A 25,111-nucleotide genomic window follows, 5' to 3' on the forward strand; every position below is an offset into this window, starting at 1 on the left:
AGAGAAAGAGAAAGAGAAAGAGAAAGAAAGCAAGATTTTGAAAATTTTTAACTTGAAGACCCCCACCCACCCACCCAGTCAGGGTCTTGGAGACCCTCAGCAGTCCTTGGAGCACCCTTTGTGAACCACTGGTCTGGTTCTCTAGAACCATCTAGAAATGATCTCTAAAAGGTCTCTTCTAGTTCTAATAATTTTTGAATCTAGGATAACAGCCAGAAAAACAACTGATATTTATCAGTTAATAGCATGGTGCCATGGAAAAGAGGGCTAGATTTAAAGATAAAAGTCCTGATGCACCTCTGCAACTTACTCCTCTGGGCCTCAATTTTCTCATCTGTAAAATGAAGGGGTTAGATTAGATAGTCTCTAAGGTGCCTTACAGCTCTAGACATAGGATTCCATCATTAATTAAGTCACTACCTTTCTGAAACCTCATTCCTCATCTGTAAAATGTGTATAATACATATAATACCTGTGGTTTTAAAAGTGATGATGAGGCTCAGAGATCTTGTATATAAACCCTTTTGTAAACTTTAAAAGCACTAAATATTTGTCATCATTATTATCATCATTTTTATTGTAAGCTTTCAGATATTTGTATGACTCGAAATTTTTAGCAATGACTGTAATACTATATATAGCCTAGGAGAGTTATATGGGCCAACTATATTATAAAAGCCTGACAATGGTGGCCATCAGAGAGACATGACGTAACTTCCTCAGGATCATCCAACTATTGGCTTCAAAGGGGTGAGATTTGAATTCAAGACTTTCTGCCCCCAAGTTCAGCACTCTATTACACCAGACTATAGGCAAGGAACCATGCTAGCAGTTGAAGCTTTAACAGAATGTAAAATTTGTTTCAGAAGCTTTAATAACAATATCCATTGCAAACATTTTTCTTAATCGTAAGGAAAATCAAATGCTCATTTTGTTATCTTAAAATGTTCTCTTGTGATCTGTTGCAGTAATATTGCTACAGAACTCTTTACTCTCTTTTGCATTCTGCCCAAAAAACCTCGTGGTCATTTTCCCCAAAAAGTATGAGCAGCAATTCCAACTCCACTGTAAGCTCTTGGAGGGCAGAGACACAGAGTAACCCCATAAGGAAGTTATGATCAGAACACATTTTCCCATAGAAACAATATAGCAAATTATAATAGATTCCCAGGTTAGCCCAAGGAAACTCTTTTTAACCTAAGGCATGGTTGAGCTATGTAACAGCAGTGTTCTTTGGGGAATACCTGTTCCCACACCCACAGTGGCTCCACAGTGGGAAAGTTAATATTTACCCTGCTTAATAATACTCTGCCTACCTCCCTGGGCTCTTCTGGGGAACAAAATAAGATAACAGGAAAATGACTTTGAAACTATAAAACCATTCTCTAAATGGAGGCTATTGGGGGAGTGGGGAGGAGCTGGGGAAGCTAGATAGCTCAGCAGATGGAGTGCTAGGCCTAAAGATGGGAGGTCCTGGGTTCAAATCTGGCCTCTGGCACTTCCTAGCTGTGTGACTCTGTACAAGTCACTTAACTTCCATTGCTTAGCCCTTACCACTCTTCTACCTTGGAACCAATATTGATTCTAAGTATTGATTCTAAGATGGAACGTAAAGGGTTGTTTTTGTTTTTTCAATGTGGCTATTTAATTCTAAAAAGAATTCTCAAAACAAAAATTCAACCTCACTGGCTAAAATTTATCCTTATATTAAGTTACACGGCTATTACTTGGCCAAGAAATTATTCATTTAATTTTTAGACTATCTATGGCAAGAAAACAACTCTATGATCCAAATATAAATAAGAAAGGTCTTAGTATATTCACAAGCTCAACAAGTATGTACATATATGGAAATACCTATTCGGCAGCAATCATGCTAGGGCTTTAGCCAAAAAAAGGGGGGGAAATCTCTGCCCTCAAGGAGCTTATATGGGGGTGGGGAGGTGGAACGGAGACAGACATGCATACAAGCTGTTAATTTCAATTGGAAAATAACCAAATTAACCAAAAAAGGAAAAAAGTCCTTCAAGAATGTATCATCTTCTTCTGTTCCATCCCAGCATTCTATTTCAACAGGTCAGGTGAATTCTAAAACAAGGTTAATCATTCATAAATAATTCGATTTAAGAAGGTGCTCAGAGGCCAAGGAATCCAATGATCTATTTCCCCTCCCCTCCAACTCCTCTATAGGTGATATGGCTTTGGCTACTCCTAGTTCTAAATTTATTATTACATTTCCATTAAGCACATGGAGTGTGGGAGGAATGTCTACTGTAATAATAATATGCTTAGTCCATAGCCTAGGTACTTAATGAGTGATTGACAATTGATTTCATGCTCAAATCTCAAGGAAAATGTAGCCATGCCAGCCTCCATAGCTAGTGACATTTAGGGAAAAAAAATAGAAGGGTAAGAGGGGGTAGATCTGAGAGTTTAATCTCTATAAAAAGGCCTAATGGGGCAGCCAAGTGGCTCAGTGGACATTTCCTAGCTGTGTGACCCTGGGCAAGTCACTTAACCCTGTTTGCCTCAGTTTTCTCATCTGTCAAATAAGCTAGAGAAGGAAATGGCTGACCACTCCAGTATCTCTGCCAAGAAAACCCAAACGGGATCACAAAGAAGAATTGGACTCAAATGAACAACAACAATCCAGTGTCTGACATAAATAACTGCCTATTGATAAGGGCAAGTAATAATAATAATTAGCTAACATTGAGTGTGTTTACTATGTACCAAGCACTGTGCTAGGTGTTTTACAATTATTATCTCATTTGAGCTTCACAACAACCTAGGAGGTAGGTGCTCTTATTATCCCTATTTTACAGATGTAGAAACTGAGGCAGACAGAAGTGAGATGACTTGCTCAGGGTCACACAGGTAGCATCAGAGATAAGATCTGAACCCCTCAAACTTCCAAGAAGCTGCCTGGATCCAACAAACTTGACATCAGAAAAGTTTGGGAAAGATAAGCCAACATTCTTGCCCCATGGCATATATTTTCCCCAGCTTACAAAATACAAGCCAGGAATAATATTAATTTACTCTAAACAGAGTCTTTCATCTAAAGATCTCAAAGCTCCTTAGGAAATCAATTAATTCTGGCTACCTACTTATGAAGTATTAGTAATCCCATTTTATGGGGGATTCTCAGGAGACCAGCTGCCTACTCAACTAGCTCAAAGCTGCCAAACCAGTAGGGACAAGTTTTGATTCTATACCTGAATTCTGCCCTCTCTAGCCCATGTTTTCTGTTCCTGTCTATGATATTCCCTAAGGAAGCAGCAAGTTATTGTGGAGGTAATCCAAAAAAGAAGGGGGAAAAGTCCCCTTGGAATCAAGGAGGGATGGGGAGAATGCCAATAGTGCCCTCCTCAACCCTTTCCTCAAAAACAAACAAGAGGAGTGCCAGTTCTGGCTGGGAGGCTTTCCAACATCACCTAGGTAGACACGGGGTGTTGCAATCAAGGGATGCAGTTTCAAATCTGGCTTCAGACCTAGGGTAGGGAACCCTGGAGAGTCATGTGACCTTTCAGGGCCTCAGGGTCCTCACCAATGAAATGGTTAACACAATTCCAGTACTTAGCTTAAATATAACCTAGGAGGAAAGCAGTAGGCAAACCTGAAAGCGTTATGGAATTAGGATTCAGAGGCTTTGGTTTTCCCCTGGCCACATGTGAGTGAGACCCAAAGCAAAGTTAAGCTCACAGTTCCACATCCTCCTTAGCACTGCTTCCAATCCTTAATCCACTGGGACGGACACTCAGCTCAGGGGCTACACCCTCCACAAAGTCTTCTCCATCCTCCCTCCTCAGACTGGGATTTGCTTATCTGAGCTGCCTGTTTAGGAGGGTAAAACAGCTTTTCATCTTTCATGCAAAGCTGGCGGATTGGTTAATCAATGTCTTTTCTTCTCCCCTGCAGTGCCATCAATTAATAAAACTTTTTTTTAAAGCTTCCTTTCTGTCCTAGTAACAACTCTAAGACCAAAAGTCAAAGTCTAGGCAAACAGGGTTAAATGACAGCTAGGAAATGTTTAGGGCCAGAAAGGAACCCAGGTCTTCCCAACTCCCAGCCTGATATTCTATCATACACTGAGGCACCTAGTGGCCCCTCAATAAACATTTATTAAGTGCTTACTGGATGCCAGGAACTGAGCCAAGTAAACACCAATGCCATGCAGAGAAGATCGTAGGATTCTAGCTTGAGAGCCCCAAGGCTTCTTAAAGATCTTTCAAATTTCTCTAGATGAAGGATCAGACCCAGAGTGGTCAAAGTCATTTGTCCAAGATGGTAAAGACAGTAAGTGTGAAAGAACTGGGATCCCGGGTTTAGAGTTGCAAGGGCCTTTAGTCAGCGAATATTTAATAAAGAAACATTTCTAAGGCCCAATCTACAATGTCAGGCACTGAGCTAAGCACTGGAGATACAAATAAAAAAAAGATAGTCCCTGCCCTCAAGGAACTTACAATCCAATTTTTGTTGTTTGGTCAATTAGACACTTCCCACTCTTCATGACCCCATTTGGGGATATTTTTGGCCAAGATACTGGAATGGCTTGCCATTTCCTTCTCCAGTTTATTTTTCAGATGAGGACACTGAGGCAAACAGGGTGAAGTGACTTGCCCAGGATCACCCAGCTAGTACGTGTCAGAGCCTAGATATGAACTCTGGAAGATGAGATTTCCTAACTCCAAGCCCAGCACTTTATCCATTGTACCGTTCAGCTGCCCAATTAAATACACAGTAGGTATTAATAAAAATGCTTATTGATTCATAGAAAGTACTATTGTCTTGAATATAAATGGCCATGGCTAATAAGGAGGCTCTCTTCTCTCTAATAAGCATCTTCTTTTTGTGTAAAGAGTTCCTTTCCATGCCTATGTGTTCTGTTGGTTCTGATCAAAACTGCTTTGAGGATTAAAGAGGGTTAAAAAGAGAGAAACAGAGAGGGAGGAGAGGGAGGAAGGGAGAGGGAGGGAGAGAAAGAGAGAGACAGAGAGAGAGAGATCTTCTTATGTCTAGTATCTACTGATATGAGGTCTCACAATAAATTGCAGTATACCTGTCTGTCTTTCTGTGCCCTTTGCTGCCTTATCCTGCTAGCAAGGACACTAGAAATTCTCACAACACAGATATGGAAAATGTTTTGCACATATTTTCTCATTTGGTCTTCACGACAATCATCTCAGGTAGGATACTATTATCATCACCCCCATTTTATAGATGGGGAAACCGAGGCCAAGAGAGGTAGCTTGTCTTGGATCACCACGAGATAAGTGTGTGAGGCAGGCTTCAAACCTGGGTCCTTCCTGGTTCTAAGTTCAGAGCTCAATCCACTATTCCACCAAGGCAAAGGTCAATACTGTTTTCCCTATCCCACACTGTCTTTCTTGGTTCTCTAACTCCAAATCCAAGGTTCTTCCCACTACATTACTGGGCTGAATCTTACTCCTAGACACACAAGTACCTAAAGAACCATGACTCAGGAGTGAATAAAAAGCAGGAAATGGAGTCCCAACCACCACCATTTTTTAAACCTGACTCTTGGAATCTTGGATCACAGAAGCTAGTGGGCCACAAGAATCCGGCGTCAGGTTTACTAATGGGCCATGTGGCCGCTGATCATTTCAAGAATGAACTGCCATTCCTGAGAATCCTGTAATCCCTCTCTGGCTCCATCACCCCAACCAGAAACGCCTACTGCCGCGTTTTTTATCTCACCATCAATAGGCATCTTAATTGACAGGGAAAAAAAAAAGGAACAAAAGAGAACAAGGACCTTCCCATTCAAGATGAAAAGATTAAGATGACTTTTTAAAAAAGAACAAGAGGCTATTTTGTAATCTGGGCATCCTCACCTACCCTACAGTAAGGAGCAAGGCCAGGTAGTACAACGGAGAGGGCACCTGGATTTGCTTCCTCTCTCTCTGCCAATTTCTAGCAGTGGGACCCTGGCAAAGTCACTTTGCCTAAGTGGGTCCCACTTTTCTTCTCTGTGAAATGAAGGGGTTGGACTAGATGGCCTCAGAGGTGCCTCCCATCTCAAGACATTATGTGCAAAGTATTGTGCTAGAGAGGAAAAGGTAAAGGATAATCATCCAAACCAGCATTCAGGGACAGGCGGAAACCACAGTGCTGCTGTAGTTGGGTCTTCATTTCAAAGAGGGCCAATGGCCTCACCTCTCTTAATATTGGTTCATGAAATTGGACTTAAGCGAGGATTTAAGTGATTTAAGTTGCACAAGGGCCAACCATTCTAGTATCTTTGCCAAGAAAACTCCAAATAGGGTCACAAAGAGTCAAACGTGCCTGAACAACAACAGAGATGGATCAATACAGTATAGCTGGAGGAGGGGAATGGAAGGAGGAGGTCACTCTGGAACTGAGCCTTAAAGGCCCTCAGATTTGGGAATCTGCCAAGTATGATGATAGTTTAGGAGCTGGAGGAGAGAGTCTGCTCATTTTACAGATGAGGAAACTGAGGCCCATACAAGTGAAGTGGTGGTCTAATAAATGGAAGAGACAAGCACTGGATCCTGGTTCTCAGATCTATGACTTTTCTCCTTTTTTTCATCTTTTAAGTTTCAAAGTGTCTTCATTTAGTATAGAAATTTCATCCCACAAAGACAGACAATGGACGTTATCTTGGTGAGTTCTCGTACCTATCTAGGTGTATTGAAGGTTGAATAAATAATTGTTGGTGGGGGGAAGGGAAGGAGAAAGAAACACCCTCAACCGAGGTGGACCAGTATGTAAACTGGTAACATAATGAGGATAGTCATGATCTTTTCCTAGGAACATGGCACCTGGGTTGCCAATTTCTGCAAAATTATGGATCCAAAGGCGATTTTTCTTTAATCAAAAGCCCCCACTGAATAGAAAACATGGATGTCAAAAATGATTGGCAAACCAATCATTTTCAGAAACACTTCTAGCAATATGCATGTTTGGATACTCAGTCCCTGACATATAAACTCTTCAATCCGGTGACACTAAACACTCTCCTCTGACTGCTGACCTTCCTGGCTTCCTTTAGTCCCAACAAAAATCCCACCTTCTTTAAGACACCTTCCCCAGCCCTTCTTAATTCTAATGCCTTCCCTCTTTTAATTATTTCCTTTTTACTCTGTATAGAGCTTACTTTGTATAGATTTGTTTGCAGGCTGTCTTGTAAACCCTTTGAGGGTGAGGGTGTGTCTTTTGCCTCCTTTTGTATCCTTAGCTTTTTGCCCAGTGCCTGGCACATAGTAGGCATTTAATAAAAACATAATGACTGACTGAACTTTGATGATATAATATAACTGTCCCCTCTTGAAGTTACAGCTTCTGTGTCTTTGTTGTTGTTCAGTTCAGGGTCTGACTCTTGTGACACCCTTTGTGGTTTTCTTGGCAGATACTGGAGCAGTTTGCCATTTCCTTTTCTGGCTTATTTTACAGATGAGGAAACGGAGGCAAAAAAGGTGAAGTGAATTGCTCGGGGTCACACAAGTAGTGTCTGAGGCCGTATTTTAATTCAAGGCGTCCTGACCCCAGGATCAGCACTCTATCTACTGTGTCACCTGTTATACCTTAAATTTTCCATTATACTCTGACCAATCCAATTAGCAATCTACATTACTTTAAATACTTTTTAATGGAAAGGCAGTGGGGGCCCTCAGAACCTAGAAGGCCTATATTGGAAATCTTGCTTTTGACTCTTAAATTGCAGTCACTCTGAGAATATAAAATGTAAAGAAGATAACAACTTACATTAGTAAAAAAAAAAAAAAAAAAAAAAAAAAAAAAAAAAAAAAAAAGGTTCCTTCTATCAGTGAAATCGCGGCTTATCCTTATTCCCATCTTACTTTCTTTAAGGCCACTTTTCCTAAAAAAGATTTTCTGAACTATCACTTACTTCCCCAGCCAAAAGTAGCCTGGGAAGCCAGAGGCCACATCTCCCTTAATCTTCCCAATCTTATTTCTCCTTTGATGCTTTCGGAGGCAATTCAAACTTTTGACTTTGAAAGGGGCAGCTCCTTTTTAAATTTACTGTTTTTATTTAAAGACAACAAAAGCAAAAACTACAAGGAGCTGGGAGGAAAAGTCTTTTCACTGGGATTTAATGAATTAGTGGAGAGTTAGTCAACTAGCATTTACTCTATGCCAAGGCACTGGGCTAAGGGAGAACAAGTTATACTAGAAACATCTCTAGATCGAGGGCCAGAGGGCTTGGGTTCAGATTCTTACTAGGCTACTTTGTGGGTGATTTGGGGCCCCATCACTTCACCTGTGTCTCCAGCTTCCAGACCTGCAAAATGAGGGGGGTTGAACCTGGTGATGTATCTCTAACTCCTTCTTCCAGTTCTAAATTTTATGATCTATGAGCCTCAGGAGTTTAAACAGCACAAATAACCTGGGTTCCCATGCTCTTAAGTCAGTGTGACTTTTCATTGATGCTCTGAATAAAACAAGAGATGAATAGAATTTTGTGCAGATCAAAAGCACATACTGGCTTCATATACGTTTATGATCGAGCTGGGGAGAATCAGAGGATCATAAATCTGGAGAGTCCTAAGAGTCTACCTTCTCCTTTTAATAGAAAAGTGAGGTCCAGAAATTAAATGACTTGCCCGAGGCAGGATTCAGATCTAGGCCTTCCAGACACAAGATCCAACACTTGTCTATGACCTTCTCCTGCCTCAAAAGGGAAATAAAAATCCATTCATTCTATGAACATTTAGTTTTGTGCAATGGAAGGGTCCTTATTTAACAAGATCAGGAAACTAAGGTACAAAAAAACCACCTAGCAGCTAGGCTTGGGTGGATAGTCAGGCCTAGAAGAAGGAGGTTCTGGGTTCAAAACCAGCCTCAGATGCTTCCTAGCTGTGTGACCCTGGATAAGTCACTTTAACCCTCAGTCCCCAGCCCTTACCTCTCCTCTGCTTTAGAACCAATTCATGCTATTGATTATAGGCTGGAAGGTAAGGGTTTAAAAAAAAAAAGAAATTGATATTAAGGCAAAATGCAAGAGTTTTAAAAAACAAATCAAAAAGCAATTCTACAAACAGTATTCATAGAGAAGACATAGACATTTTAGACAGTTACAGAATGTTTGCTGTGAGGGTTCAGGAGGAAAAGATCAGTTCAACAATTTCAACCAATAATAATCATTATACAGTCAGTCAGACAGCAAGCAATGCCTTTACAATACATGGGGTGGGCTGCTAAGTCCAGAACACAAAGAGAGGCCTCACTTACTAGATGCTGAATATCCAATAGCATACAAGCACAGGAAAGAAGCAGCCCCTGCCCTCCCGAAGTTCCATTCTCTTGGGTTGTAAATTCAGTTCATAAACTCACAGACTTAGGGCAGGAAGGTGCCTCAGATCATCTAATCCAAGTCCATTTTACAGATGAAGAAACTGAGGCTCAGAGAAGTTAAGAGACTTGTCTAAGACTACACAAGCAGTAAGCATTGAAAGTGGGATTTTTATTTTTAATCTTGCTTTCGCTTAGTAACAACTCTAAAACAGAAGAGAAAGGGCTAGGCAAACAGTTAAGTGACTTGCCCAGGGTCACACAACTAGGAAGTGTCTGAGGCCAGATTTGATAGAGGTAGGATTTGAATTTAAGTTCTCTGACTGAGATTACTGGGCCAGTATACTTTTCAACATACCAGGCTCCCTTCCTCCTTGTCCCATGTTATACCTGTGATTCCTGGGGTTGGTAAAAGTCTTTCTGATCCTTTCCTGTAGGATTCAGGACAGAATGGGGAAGGGCTCAGGAGTTCATCTAACTTGAGGTCCATGAGGAGACAGAGGAGACAGAGAGAGAGGGGGAGGGAGGGAGGGAAGAAGGGAGATGATGGATAGTTGACCATAATCCAATAATTAGTCTCATTTGTAATTCTAAACATCTTTTTTCTGAATATCAAAAAAAATCGTTTTTCTGAAAACAGAATCCATGTCAAACCTGCTGGTCGGGTCCAATCCTCTCCTTTTACAGATTCTATAGGAAGCTGAGGTCCGGAAAAGTGGAGTAACTAGTCACAGGTCATAGATGGTCATTTATTGGAGTTGTATTTTGAACATGATCCCCTGACTCCAAAGCCAGGTTTTTCCATAAACGGAGCCAGGTCACCATGTTTGCCTTAACCCTTTCCTAACCCACCTGCTGGTGGCCTCAGAGTTCTAGCCACATTCATTTGCTTTGGTTCTCTCAAAAAAAGTAACTGTGTGCCTTTTAATTTATTGGGGGGGAGGAGGGGAGGGAGTAGCCTATTCTCCTTTTTTTCCCCCAAACTCAGGCTTGGGCTGCACATGGCCAGACCCGGCAGCTGGGATGTTTCACAAAGGAGTCTTCCTTCCCTCACACAAAGAGAAGAAGGGTGAATTTTGTAGTTAAAGCTCCTCCGGGTGTGGGGCCACAGAGGTAAAGGTTTGGTCAAGACCAGGAGCCCTGAATGAACAGACACTAATAGCTAGACACACACACACCCTCCCTTACTCCCTCGCTCCCTCGACCAGATGCTACAAGGCGATGCAGAGAAACAGGAGTTTCTTCTTTAAATCCAGAAATGGGGGAGGGGTGCGGAGTCCTGGCCAGAGGAGGCGGGAAAAGCCTGGAGGCTGACCTTCCTAGCAGATCCCCCCCTGCTCCTCCTCTGGCCTCCCAGAACAGCAGCATCTCTTCCGTGGGCCCTGGGTCCGTCTGCCTGCTCGACTCACCTGTCTCTCTGGAGCAGGGAGGATTCGGATCTGCCAGGCCCCCACGGAGAAGATTTCTTCCTCTTCCACAACCGCCAGCTCCCTCCCGACAGGCTCCGGGCTACCGAGGGGCCTGATGGGAAACTGATTTCTTCTAAGAGCTTAGCAGTTTTCCCCCATCACAAGCCTCAGAGTTCAGAGAGGCTGGTCCCTCCCCCAACCTAGGGCCTTAGTATTTTTCACATCTTCAATTATTTTTTAACCTAATTTTTCATTTATCTACCTCCATCATTTTTTTGCATGTATTTGTAACATAATTTAAAAAAAAAAAGAAAACTAACTATGCTTTGACTGCTTTTAACAAACTAGTTCTGGACCACCGAGTATATAACTGGATAAACAAATTCATATTTCCTGACTTTCACTTCTAGTGCTTTCTTTACCCCACCCACCCTTCTTAAAATATTTGCGGAAATAAAATAACATTTTAAAATATATATATTTTCATATATATATGTATTTGCTGAATTAAACTGAATGTTCACATTTTTGAAGCAAAAGAATTCCTAATATTGAGCAGCAAGTCATGGTGGGGTGGAGGGAAGGGGGGACGAATTTAACTTGTTTTTAGAAAGAAAGAAAACCTTCCTACATCCCCATTTCATAAGAGGAAAAGAAGCCAGCAGCCCAGGCATCTGACATAGTTTGAAGGCACACATTTTTTGCTCCAAATTCAAGACAAGCACCAACAAAACCTGCTCCGTCTATGGCTAAGAGGAAGCTTTGTTTTCAGAAGGAAATTGGAAAAGCGGGGAGCAGGGCTGGGCTGCTTTGGGATGGCCGGGGAGCTCATCTCCTGCTCCTACCTTCAGCTGTTCATCTGCTCCCAGGTCTGAGGCAAGAGGGTGGTTTCCAGATGAGGTTAATTCCAGGTCCGCTCCTAGAAGGCTCTGACCATGCTCTAGCTCACCACCTTAGGGAGCTCCTTCTTTTAAGAAGCCAGCTGCAGCCTGGGAGTGCCAATCACCAGGGGGAGGGGCTTGGGGCTGCCGTGACTTCTTCCTACCCCGGGGAGTGACCTTCCTGTAACTTTACCCAAGGTCTGAAAAGACACCGCTGCCCGGGGCTACCGGCGACCTGTGACTCAGGCTCCAAGGAAGCGAGAATTTCGACCTTTGGGCCAAAGGCTGCCTTAACCCCCGCCCCCAATAAAACCCCCAGAACGAGGCTTGGCTCTCAGACTTTGAGAATGGACCCACTTAAACCCAATGCTGAGCCTCTGAAGGCAGCATGGATGCCAGGGGGCACTGAAACCATCCACAGTTTTAACTTGGGAGGAAATTCATTTTCCTTCCTGGGTTCTGCCCCAAACATACCCAAGACACAACTCCAGAAAAGCCTAGAATAAGAAACGCAAAGCACTACCTGATAGTGGAGTTTTCCTATAACAGAACAAAAGTAGCCCTTTGACCCCCCTCGGTAGCAAATGCAGAAATTCAGTTTCTTTTCTGGATTTCACCTCATTCCTCAAGATACAAATTGAGAAAAGCCTAGAGTAAGAAACTTGAGGCTCGGGGGCAGCTGGGTGGCCCAGTGGATTGAGAGCCAGGCCTAGAGGTGGGAGGACACTTCCCAGCTGTGTGACCCTGGGCAAGTCACTTAACCACCATTGCCTAGCCTTTACCACTCTTCTGCCTTGGAACCAATACACAGTATTGACTCTAAGGCAGAAGGTAAGGGTGGAAGGAAAGAAGAAAAGAAACTTAAGGTTCCACTATTAGAGACTTAAAAAAAAACTTTCCTTCTGTCTTAAGGTATTGGTTTCAAGGCAGAAGAGTGGTAAGGGCTAGACAGTGGGGGCTAAGTGACTTGCTCAGGGTCATGCAGCTAGGATGTATCTGAGGTTACATTGGAACCCAGGACCTCCCATTTCTAGACCTGGCTCTCCATCCACTGAGCCACCTTGGTGCTCCCCAACTATTAAGAGTTCAGTAATAGACTAGAGGTAGCACTTCAAACTTTGTAGCAAATACAAAAATTCATTTTCCTTTCTGGGTTCTGCCTCTTTCCCCAGGCACAATTCAAGAAAAGTCTAGAATAAGAAACTTTAGCCCTACTTTGAGAGTTTTCCTGAAATAGAAGTAGCCTTTTGGACTTTGTAGCAAATGCAAAAACAGGACTAAGTGAATGGCTAAGCATTCCTTTGAAAGGTCAAACCATATATTAAACAGAGAATATTTTATACCTTCAGGGCACTTCCTTCTCAGGAATTTATTAATAACAATAATAATAATAATCATAGTATTTACATAGTGATTAAGCACTTTCCTTACAAGAAGCATTAACCCCCATTCTACAGCTAGGTGGTGTAATGGATAGAGTGCCATGACTAGAGTCAGAAAGATTCATCCTCCCAAGTTCAAATCTGGCCTCTGACACTTACTAGCTGGGTGACCCTCTTGGCCTCAGTTTCCTCATCTGTAAAGTGAGCTGGAGAAGGAAATGGCAAACCACTCCAGGATCTTTGCTAAGAAAAACCCAAACTGGTCAAGAAGAGTTTGGACACAACCTAAAAATGACTGAATAACAATACAGATGAGAAAGTTGAGTGAGGCTTGTATAGTAGAGCAATTTGCCTTAAATGGATGAACACAGAAGATTGTGGATTTAGAGCTAGAAGGAAACTCAAAGGTCACCCCCATCCAACCCCCTCCTTTTACAAATGTGGAAACGGAGGCCCAGGGTGACAAGGCGATTTCTAAAGCAAGGGTAGAACTCAGAACCTCCAGCTCCAAAATCAGCACCCCTTCTCCTCCACCATTCAGCTTCTTTCAGGTGAAAATGAAAATACAAAATCATTTCCTCCACAAACAGAGCCAAATCATGCCCAAAGGGGTTGTGTGACTTGCCCAAGCTAACCTAGCTGGTTTCTTTGCTATACTGCCACCCACTTGGAATGAGACAAAGGCTAATACTCCAGTTTCATAGATGGGTAAACCCCAACAGCGCCATCCCACTGGGATTCAAAGCAAAAGACAAATTGCTCTGTGGAAGACCTGAAATCAGGGTCACTAAACACAAAGTCAACACTCGAGGGTGGGGCAGGCATCCTAGTCCCTGCCTGGGATCTGTCACTAACCAGGAGGCATAACAATATAATCGCAGACATTTATATAATGTTCAACAAAGGGCTTTATGCACTTGATCTCACTTAATCCCCACCCCAACCCCACGAAGGAGGTTCTAGGATTACCCCTGTTTCTCAGAGGAGGGAAAACGAAGCCCAGAGTCACAGAGCACCAAGACTCAAACCCAGCTCTTCCTGGATTTCCCGATCACCCTTCCCTCTTTTCCAACGCACGCTTCCGAGCCATGGGAAAGGGGGCCCTCTTTTCCTTCGGACACACCCCCTTTCACGCTCCCAAGACATCACCAAAAGGAGCAGCCCGAGTCTCCGCCTTCCACACGGTACCGCGGGGCACCCCTGGCCCTCGAACTAGTGGGCCACGCTGCTTCTGAACAGACCCCAAAACGCACTCTGAACTAAGGGCTCCCCCCCTCCCGGCGTGGCCAACCATCTCGGATTCTCCCTCCCCTCCTCCTGCACTAGCAGGTCCTTACGCTGAGCCTTGAACGGGCTTCCCACAAGCATCCGAGATCAGGGGAAGAGCGCCGCGCTCGAACTCCGCGGGCAGAGCCTCGGCAGCCGGACCCAGCCCGGAGCAGGTCCAGAAGGAGGTCTTACATGGGAGGGATCGCCCCGTCTCTTCATCCGAGGTCGTGGGCTTCCTCTCTCGGGGCCAGGCTAAGTGCGGAGAGTTTCCCGTGTTACTTAAGCTACCAGAAGCCACTCCTCCTCCTTTTCTCCACGAAAAGTGGGCAGAAAGCCAGAGTCAGAATGACAAAGCAAAAAATGTAGCGCGCTCTCTCCTCTCCCCGGCAGGCTGGGCAGCTCAGCCAACGGGAATCTCGTGGGTCTGCGGGAGAGTGGAGGAACGGGCCGGGGGGCTGGCCCCCGGCTTCTTTCGCACGGCTCCCCACAAAGCTCTCTTTCTCCGAGGAGGGCAGAGGGGAGAATGGCTTGCTAGGTCCTGGGACAAAACACAAAGCACGTCTGTCTAGACAGAGTGAGATGAGCACCTCAAGCGCTCGGTGCTACCTCGGGTAATTCCCCAAGTTCCAGCCCGTCTCTTTGGGCGGCTTAGGGGTTCCCGCCTCGGAGGAAGAGAAGGGAGGAGGTCTCTAAATTGCCCACCTCGTCCCGACATTCATCCCCTTCCTTCCCAACGTGAGGCTCGTTCCCCGAAATTAGGGGCAGAAGGAGGAACTGAACTCCTCATCACTTGAGGGGTTTGGGGGTGGAGACAAGCCGGGAACTGGAGCCAGAAAGCAGGGGGAGCTTCTCGCTCCGGAATGTGCCCTGCCTCGACTTGACAAACTGTAGCCCTGAGGACAAAGGACAGTGAGCCTCCAACGGAGCCTGGCACTAGCTGCCGCTGCATCCAGCCATAAGGATCTAAGACTTGAGAAGAATTTTTAAAAGAAAAAAGGAAGAGGTGCCCCCAAAGGACTCTGGGGGAGCCATCGCAACACCGCCACAGAGGACTGGGGAATTAGAACTGTTGGGTGGAATTCTGCCTTTAACATTTACTCAGACTTTGATTTCATACCTATAAACAATAGCCGACTGCCTGCTTTTCAGCAAGTAGGGGAGAGAAGAAAATTTAGAACTCAACATTTTAAAAAAATGAATGCCAAAATGTTCCGCAACATAATTTGGAAATATTTGACTAAATATATGAAATATATATGAATATATGATATATTTTAGCTTATAAATATATGAAATATTTAATTATAAACATTTATAATTCTATAAAATATATTAAGATATAATATATTATGCAATAATATATTATTTAAGTATATCAAATACATATTATATAATTTTTAAAAATTTCAAACCCTTATCTTCCATCTTAGAATCAAAACTATGTACTGGATCCAAGCAGAAGAGTGCTAACAGGTAGGCAATGGAGGTTAAGTGACTTGCCCAGGGTCACACAGTTGGGAAGTATCTGAGGCCAGATTTGAACCTAGGACCTTCCGTCTCTAGGCCTGGCTCTCAATCCACTGTGCCACCTAGCCACCCTATAAAAATGTATTTTAAAAAAGGATTTACTCATGCTTGACAAGTAACAAAAACCACATCACTGAGAAAGAGATAGGTGGTCAGTGTAGGTGGGATTCTGGATTGCAATTAAAAATGGCAAGTGATCCAAAGGTCAATGACCAATGAAAAAGAGCATAGGTTCTAGAGACTGCGGACCTGGGTAAAATTTTGCCTTTGACACATTGGCTGTGTGATCTTGGTCAAGTCACTTTAACCTGTATGGGCCTCAGTTTTCTCATCTGTAAACCAGGGGGAGGAAAGGAAAGGAAAGGTGGCGTTGGCCTAAATGACCCTTGTAGGCCCTTCGACCTCTGAGAGTAGACCATAGAATATTGCTACCCAGGACTTGGAAATAGCAATTATTCACAATTTTATATGTATAGCATTTTTATATATATTACATGCAAGAATGGCCATAAAAAGTCAGTGAATGGTTGGGGGGGGGGGGGGGATGAAACCACATTAATTGTTTACTCTGTGCCAAGAAAAAGACTGAGAAAGTCCCTGTTCTTCTTAACTGGGGGAAACAACACATATTGGGTCTCCAGTGCAGGGAAAATGGTAAGGTCTGGTGGGTAAGAGAGGGCATTGGTAGGACCCATGGGAAATTCCAATTAACCTTAAGCTTCAGTGGGAAGACAGATGGTAGGGCCCAGTGGTCCACTGCCTCAACAGAAAAATTCTAACTGGTGACCCTTACTTTCTGTATTCGAATCCATACAAAGTATCAGTTTCCAAGGCAGAAGCTGTAAGGGCTAGGCAATGGGAGTTAAAGGACTTGCCCAGGGTCACCCAGCTAGGACCTCTGTCTCTAGGCCTGGCTCTCCATCCACTGAGCCATTGAGCTGCCCCCTATTATATATATTATTTGGAAAAATAGGTGAAGAAGGAGTCCTACCAAATTCTTTTTAAGATACAAATATGCTGCTGATACCTAAACCAGAAAAGAAAGAAAATTATAGACCAATTTTCTTAATGAATAAAAATGCAACATTTTAAAATAAAATAAAAGCAAGGAGACTAGAACATTATCACAAGGATCATTGACTGTGACTAGGTAGGATTTACACCAGGAAAAGGTGTGGATGGGCTACAATCTGTACTGATGAAGGGAATACTCATACCAAGGAGATAACGAATCTGCCAGAAGCATCAAAGGATGATCAAGATTCATAGTTATACAGCCTGCTGGGGGTTTCCTTCCAAGCACTTTGCAAACCTCAAGAGCCAGCATCTAGAAATAGTGGATGAAGCACTGGTCTTGGAGTCAGAAGCCCTGGGTTCCTATCTTCCCCCAAAAGCTCACTAACTGTGTCTCCTCACAAACTGTATATATCTCCCATCCCTGTGTCTTTCTAGACATCCCTCATACCTTGGCAACAGCCCCTAACCGCCTTCCCCTCAGAGAACTCCTCTTTTCCCAAATAAAGCTTCTGCCCTTAATATCTGGCTAGCTTTGGACAATCCACCTCACTTCCCTGGACCTTGGATTCTATGTCTGTAAAGCAGGGTTCGACTTAGACAAACCCTTGCAGCTCTGGCTCTCTCTGTTGTGTCATGTCTAATTCTTTGTGACCCCGTGGACCATGGCTATCGGTGGAATTTTCTTGGCAAAGAAATTGGAGTGGTTTGCCATTTCTTTCTCAAGTGGACCCTTCTGTCAGGCAATTAGAGGTTAAGAGGTTTGCTCAGGGTCACCCAGCTAGGAAATGTATGAGGTCAGATCTGAACTCGGGTCTTTTGGACTCCAAGCCAGATACTCTATCCACTGAGCCATCTAGCTGCCTCTAATTCTGTAAAGCTAAGTAAAGCTCATCCTTCCCCCTGGACACTCTTTCTCATCCCTCCCAGCTTCCCAAAGAGCTCTCTCCAATTTTTTTTTCCTACAATACTACCCCAGTATCTCAATAATCTTTTTTTTTTTTTTACTCTTACCTTTTTTTGACCCTTAGTATCATTTCTAAGACAGAAGAGGGGCAAGGGCTAGGCAATTAGGATGAAGTGACTCAGCCAAGGTCACACAGCTAGATCCTCTTCCTTTCAAACAAACATTCCCAGGTCTCCTGTATTATAAAATCTTCAAATGGCCTTTCCTTGTTTCTTCGGGATCACACCCTCCTCTGTGTGTATGTGGCAGAAGCAGGAAGACATAGCTAGTTTGTAAGTCTGGATTCCACAAGGAAGTAACGAAATTACCCTGCTTATGTTCCCTTCTTTGTATTTTTATTGCTCACGATGGCCAATCACTGTGGATGACTAGGAGGTTTTTAAGGAACAAAGCCCCTCAAAAACTCTCCCTGACTTCCCTCTCCCTTATCTCCACCTCATGGCTTCTCTGGCTTCCTTCCAGTCTCAGCCCAAAGCCTCCTTTCTAAAAGAATCTTTTCCCCCTTAATGCTAAGTGCCTTCCCTCTGCTGAAAACTCTGATTTGTCCTGTGCGTAGCTCATTTGTTTCCAGAATGGTTAGAAATGATTTCTCCAACTTACCCCAGACAGCTCTGGTTTTTACATAGTTGTTTATATCTTGTCTCTTCCATTAGATCTGAGGTCCTTGGGGGCAGAGACTTTTTTGTGGGTCTGTCTTTCTTGGCATCCCCAGCCCTTGGCACCTTCTGAAAATGCTGACTGACTTGGTTTGATTTGACCTGACTATGGGGAAATCACTCCAGGTAAGCCTGAGGATCCTCTCTGAACCAAGGCCCCCCAATTCTAGAGTTTTTACTATGACAGCTCCCCAAATCTTTTTTTTTAAATCCTTACCTTCTGTCTTACAATATTTGCTAAAAGAAAAGGCTCCAAGGCAGAGGAATAAAGTCTAGAGCAGGTGTCGGCAACGTATGGCTCTTTCTGCAGGAGCCATAAAGTCCATTTTTTTCAGGCGTCGTTACAGGAGCGGCACTGTGAGCACTGTACGGCTCTCACGAAATTACATTTTAAAAAATGTGGCATTTATGGCTCTCACGGCCAAAAAGGTTGCTGACCCCTGGTCTAGAGGATCGAAGTTAAGGGACTTGCCCAGGGTCACACAACTAGGAAGTGTCTGAGGCCAGATTTGAACCTAGAACCTTCCATCTCCAGGCCTGGTGCTCTATCCACTAAGCTACCTGGCTTCCCCCAGCTAGTAAGAGTTGTGAGACCAAATTTAAATTCAAGCCTTCCTAATTCTAGGTCCAATATCCAGTATCCATTATCACATAGCTGTCTCTCAATTTCATAAATGTAAAAATCAATAAACTAGTAGTTATAGTAGGACACACAAACATCCACCTCTGACACTTGGCCACAGAGTGACCGTGGAGAAATCACTTAACCTCTAAAGTGGGGATAATGATACCCTACCTCACAAAGCTACTGTGAGCCTCAAATGAGATAATATAATTTGCCAAATTTTAAATGTTGTTGGTTTTTTTCCCCCAGAGCCCAGGACTCTGCCCAGAATATGAACTTAATATATGTTTCTGATTTAAATGGAAGCCTCTAAATCCCCTCTATTTACTCTGACTCCATCTTTCCCTGATGCATATGGAACCCAATTGTATAAAGAATTCAGTTGCAACTAGGTGGCTCAGTAGATAGAGTGCCAGGCCTGGAGACCAGAAGTTCTGGATTCCAAACTGGCCTTGACTTTCCCAGCTGTGTGAGCTTGGGCAAGTCACTTAATCCCCATTGCCTGACCCTTTGCCTAGCCCTTACTGATCTTCTGTCTTAAACCTGTTACTAAGACAGAAGGTAAGAGTTTTTAAAAAAAAAAAAAGAGTTAATGACAAAAGGAAGATAAAGAAAGAAAGAATATAGATAATAAATAAATTTCAAAGAATGAATGGTTTTCCTTTTGGTAGCATTTTGCCTCTTTGGTCTTCATTCAATTTAATTCTCTTAATTGCCTTCCTAGGACTCTCAGGAGGCTAGAAACACCAATCCAGGGAGATCCGTCAGTTCCCCTGGTCCAAAAGTGCTCCAGGAATTTAACTGACCATCAATTCCCCCTCAAAGGTCCAACAACTTATTTTACCAGCCCCAGAGCAATTTGGTGGAGATTGACTAATGGTGGTGAATTCTCTAAGATCTGAAAGATTAAAGTTCTTTTATGTTACCTTTTTTAATTACTCTCATCACCACTCAAAATGTTTATCATAGGTTAGAAGGATCTAAGATGTTCAGACATTCTTGATATTTCTGTGTATCATGGACCCCTTTGACAGTCCATGCAATGAAGCCTAGGGACCCCTTCTAAGAATCTTCTAAAATGTAGCAAATAAAATATACAAGATTATGAAAGGAAATCAATTATGCTGAACACAGTTATCCCAATATTTTTTCTTTTCCTTTTTTCTTTTTTAAAAACTCTTACCTTCCACCTTAGAATCAACACTGAGAATCAGTTCCAAGGCAGAAGAGTACCAAGGTTTAGGCATTGGGGGTTAAGTGACTTGCCCAAGGTCACACACCTAGGAAGTGTCCGAGGTCATATTTGAACCCAAGACCTCCTGTCTCCAGGCTTGGCTATCTATCCACTGAACCACCTCGATGTCCCTTATCCCAATATTTTCTAAAAACAAGTTCACAGATTAGGAAGCATTTTCAGGTTTACTTTCCATATTCTCATTAAAGTTTCATAACCTTGCTGGGCTGCTATTACCCTCATTTTACAGATAAGGAAATTGAGGTGGCTAGAAGTTAGGTGACTTGAAAATCATCAATCAATAAACATTTAGTAAGTCCCTACTTGCAGCCAGGCACTGTGCAAAGCACTGAAGCACCAGAAAGTAAGTTTGAGACCAGATTTGACTCGAGGTTTCCTGATTCCACGTCCCCATTCTGTCTCTTTTACTCCATCTCCAATCATAAACTACCCATTCCTGGTACATCAAACTGAGCCTACCCAAAACTGAAACTATTATCCCCCTTAACTTCACCTCTCCTTCTCAACATGCTTATTTCTTTTATTATTATTATTATTATTATTATTATTTAACATTTTATTTTTCTTTGGCATACATATTCCCATGAATCCTCTTTTTCCTCCCCTTCCAAAAAAGAGAATTTTCTTTAAAACTATAGAAGAAAAATCATAAGACTCTAACTAGTATATTGAAAAAAATCTAACCTTCTAGGCAATATTCCCTGCTCCAATCTCTACAATAAAGCAGGGGGAGGAGGCAGGTAGATAGTTCAGTGGATTGAGAGCTGGGCCTAGAGACAGGAAGTCCTGGGTCCAAATCTGACCTCAGACACTTCCTAGCAGTGTGACCCTGGGCAAGTCACTTAACCCCCATTGCCTAGCCCTTACCACTCTTCTGCCTTGGGGATGGAAGGGAAGGGGAAGGAGAAAGGGAAGGAATAAGAGGAGGAGGAGGGGAAGGATAGGAGGAGGAGAAGAAGGGGGTTAACTTCTCTTCTTTGGGACCAATTTGCTCATTATACTTTCACAGCATCCAGTTTGGGTGGTTCTGTTGTTTTTCCAGCCCTGCTTCCCTCATTCTTCATCAGTTCATACAAGTTTTCCCACGCTTCTCTGCATTCATCCTATTCATCATTTCTTGAGGCAATTACATTCATGAACCATCACTTGTTTAGCCTTGCCTCCCAGCTTCCTTATTTCAATCAACAAATATGTTAAGTGCCTGCTATGTGCCAAACGCTGTGCTAAGTGCTGGAGATACAAAACGAGGCAAAAAGGCAGGCCCTGTCCTCAAGGAGCTTACATTCTAATGAGAAGGACTACAAATAAGTAGGTACAAACTACATAGAGTATAAATAGGAAATAATTAACAGAGGGATTAAGAAGTGTTGAAAAAGGCTTCCCATCCTTCCCATCATTCAGGTTCAAGGCATCACCATAGCCTTTGCCTTTTCTTTCTTGTTCTGCTGGTCATCCATAACATCTCAGATCTGTCGCCTTCTCTCCATCCCCACAGTCACTCTTCTGATTCAGGCCTCCTGCCATCCTTGCCTTTATCAACATCTAAACTGGTCTCTCTGCAAAGAGTTTCTCCCCTCTATGGTCCTTAAAGCTGCCCAAATGATTTGTCCAAGGAACAGGTCAGGTACCACAGACTTCCACCTAGGACTTCCCTCATCTTTCCAGCTGTTCGTTCTCTCTCTCTCTCTCTCTCTCTGTCTCTCTCTGTCTCTCTCTGTCTCTGTCTCTCTCTCTCTCTCTCTCTCTCTGTCTCTCTCTCTGTCTCTCTCTGTCTCTGTCTCTCTCTCTGTCTCTGTCTCTGTCTCTCTCTCTCTGTCTCTCTCTGTCTCTCTCTCTGTCTCTGTCTCTCTCTCTCTCTGTCTCTGTCTCTCTCTCTCTCTCTCTCTCTCTCTCTCTGTCTTTCTCTATGTCTGTCTGTCTCTCCTACCCCTACCCCTTCTCTCCCCTCACATATTCCTGAAAGATTCTGGAGAATCACTCAGTGGACCATTCATCTACAGTCCAACTATCTGGCCCTCTAGTCCAACCCCCTCATTTTACAAAGGAGAAAAAGGAGGCCCAAGAAAGCAAAGGGCCATATCTAATATCTAACCTCTTCCAGATTATACAGGTTCATTGAATCACAGCTCTAGAATGGCAAAGGATCTCAGCCAGCCAGGCTAGAGAGCTAAGTGGCACAGTGGATCCAGCACTAGTCTTAGACACTGGGCAAGTCACTTAACCTTAGTCTGCCTCAGTTTCCTCATCTGTTAAATGGGGATAATAATAGCATCTATTTCCTAGGGTGACCCTGGGCAAGTCACTTAATCCTTACTGCTCTTCTGCTTTAGAACCTATACACAGTATAGATTCTATGAGAAAGGGTAAGGATTTTTTTGTAAATAAATAAATTAAATAAAAAGAATAGCTTGTATGGGAGTTGAGAAGGTCCTCCACTAGGATCAGAGGATGGCAAGGGAGGGTCCAGTGTCAGATGTGATGAAAGAACTTAGTTCTATAGAGCCAGGAGTGGGGAAAGGCAGAGGAGTCTAAGATGTTCAGCCTGGCTCAGGAAGTGCCTAATTATAACCAACACCAACACCACCATAAATAACGTGGCTGCCATCTCTATGGCACTTTTAGGTTTGCAAAGGGCTTTACCTATATTATCTCTTTTTGATCTTCCCAATAACCCTGGGAGGAAGATGCTGTCACTATAATCCCCATTTTTATAGATGAAGAAATTAAAGCTGGCAAAGGTTAATGACTTGCCCTGGGTCACACATCTAATAAAGTATTCAAGACAAAATTCAAACTTGGATCTTCCTGACTCAGAATCTCTCTATCCACCTGGGTACAAGCTGCCTCTAAGTAACAACAGGTTCTGCTCTTGTCTTTTGGGCAGCTAGGTGGCAGGCACAGTGATAGAGCACCAGGTCTGGAGTCAGGAAAACTCATCTTCCTGAGTTTAAATCTGGCCTCAGACACTTACCAGACGGGTGACCCTGGGCAAGTCATTTAACTCTGCCTTACTTTCCTCATCTGAAGAAGGAAATGACAAACTAGTCTAGTATCTTTATCAAGAAAACTTCAAAAGGGGGTGATGAAGAGGTGGGCATGACCGACAAAATGACTGAACAACCACACAGTTATCTTTAGAATTGCTCAGCCCCTTCCTGGCTCTCCTCCCCCCAGAGCTCTAGGAACCTCATCCTCCCCACACTTGGCCAACCTTGCCAGATTCCTGATTGGTGCTAGTGTTAATAGAATACAGACCACCATACACAGAATTCAGGAAAGAAAATTAGAAATTGACTCAAAAGTTTGGCTTTGAAAATGCATCCTATGCTTTGCTCAGAACAGATACCAGATACCCTTTTGTTTGGCGTGTGTGTGTGTGTGTGTGTGTGTGTGTGTGTGTGTCTGTGTCTGTGTGTGTCTGTGTGTGTGTTCCAGATTATGCAAGCAAAGCAATGTGCTGAGTGGAGAGCGATGGGCCCCCAGACCAATAAACATTTATAATCCATACTGTGCATCATGAGAGTTTGAAAATGAGAGCCAGCCTCAGAGCCAGAAGACCTCTGACAAATCCTGGCTGTGTGACCCTGGGCAAGTCCCTTCTCTCAGGGTTCCAGGGCTCAGGAACTTTCATTTCAGCACCCCTACCCCTACCTCAGGACCCCGGGGATCTACACCACCAACTTACAAGCACATCCTCAATCTGGAACATATAAATAATCTAAAGGGGGGTGGGGGTGGGGGGGAAGCTCAGGAACACTGCCCTTGGACCCAAAGCCTGCCAGCAGGGGCAGCAGCCCACACTCATGAACTAGTTAAAATGAATAGATCTAAAAATGGGATGACTTTTGGTAGCATCTCTCTCTCTTTTTAAGAAATGAAAGCCAACCAGGTGAAGACTAAGGGTCATTCCCTGCTTGCTCTGTTTCAAAGGGTGCCATCCATTATTGCCCAGGAGCCCTACTCATTCAGGCCATCATCACCTCTCTTTAGACTGTATAAAAATCTCTTTGGTCTCCCCTGTTCCAATCTCTCTTCTCTCCCATCCATCCTCTATGCGGCTGCCAAAAGGATGAGCCTACAGTATAAGTCTGACCCTTTTTTCATCCCTCTCTTCTAGCAGCTCCCAAGGTTCCCTCTCAGCCCTGGGATCCCTCCTGTCTGGCTTTAAAGCCCTTATTCGCAGGCTTGCTGTCCTTTTACTTGTCCCACGCCCTCTGCATTCGGGCTAAACGGGTTTCCAGACCCCCAGTCCATTCAGAAGCTTGGCCTGATCCCTTCCTGCTCCTCCAACAAGAGCCTCCCTCTCCCTTCTCTGGGCATTTTACTAGCTGTCTCCCATGCCTGGAATGTCCTTCTCCCCATCTCTCCTCCTGGCTACCCTGACTTCCTTTCAGTTCCAGCTAAAATCCCGCCTCCTCCTGGAAGCCTTCCTCAACCCCTCTTCAGTCTCCACGCCTTCCCCATGACCTCCCACTTGTCCTCTTGTTAGCCTGTCTGGACACATCTGTGCGCGTGCTGCCTCTCCGATGGACCCATGAGCTCCTTGAGAGAAGAGACCGTCTTTGTCTTTCTTTCCATCCCCAAAGGCTGGCACACAGTAGGTGCTGAATTCATGTTGAGTCACTGTCAGACTGACCTATAATTCCAAGTTCTGATTCTACTCCAGCACTGCCTCTCCTGCAGGAGGACTAACATCCTGAGGGCACCCCCCCCCCAAAAGGACATCTACTTTGTCTTAACAGTACACCACGCTTTTCTCTCCCCCATGATACAGGCTTGCCGAGGGCCGGGCGTCCCACTTGGCTCTCTATTTCCCCAGTGCACCTGGC

At 43.7% G+C, this 25,111-nt stretch overlaps 1 protein-coding gene across 1 annotated transcript in view; it reads right to left on the minus strand.

The window, feature by feature from the left end:
- Positions 1-11,626, minus strand: part of TXNRD1 (thioredoxin reductase 1) — a 115,167-nt gene extending 103,541 nt beyond the window's left edge. The window contains exon 1 of the mRNA XM_044679142.1: positions 11,552-11,626. The gene's annotated coding sequence lies outside the window, so the exon portion shown is untranslated. The remainder of the gene's footprint in view (positions 1-11,551) is intronic.
- Between the last annotated feature and the right edge of the window lie 13,485 nt (positions 11,627-25,111).

This window comes from Gracilinanus agilis, chromosome 5 (assembly GCF_016433145.1).
Source record: "Gracilinanus agilis isolate LMUSP501 chromosome 5, AgileGrace, whole genome shotgun sequence".
NCBI lineage: Eukaryota > Metazoa > Chordata > Mammalia > Didelphimorphia > Didelphidae > Gracilinanus > Gracilinanus agilis.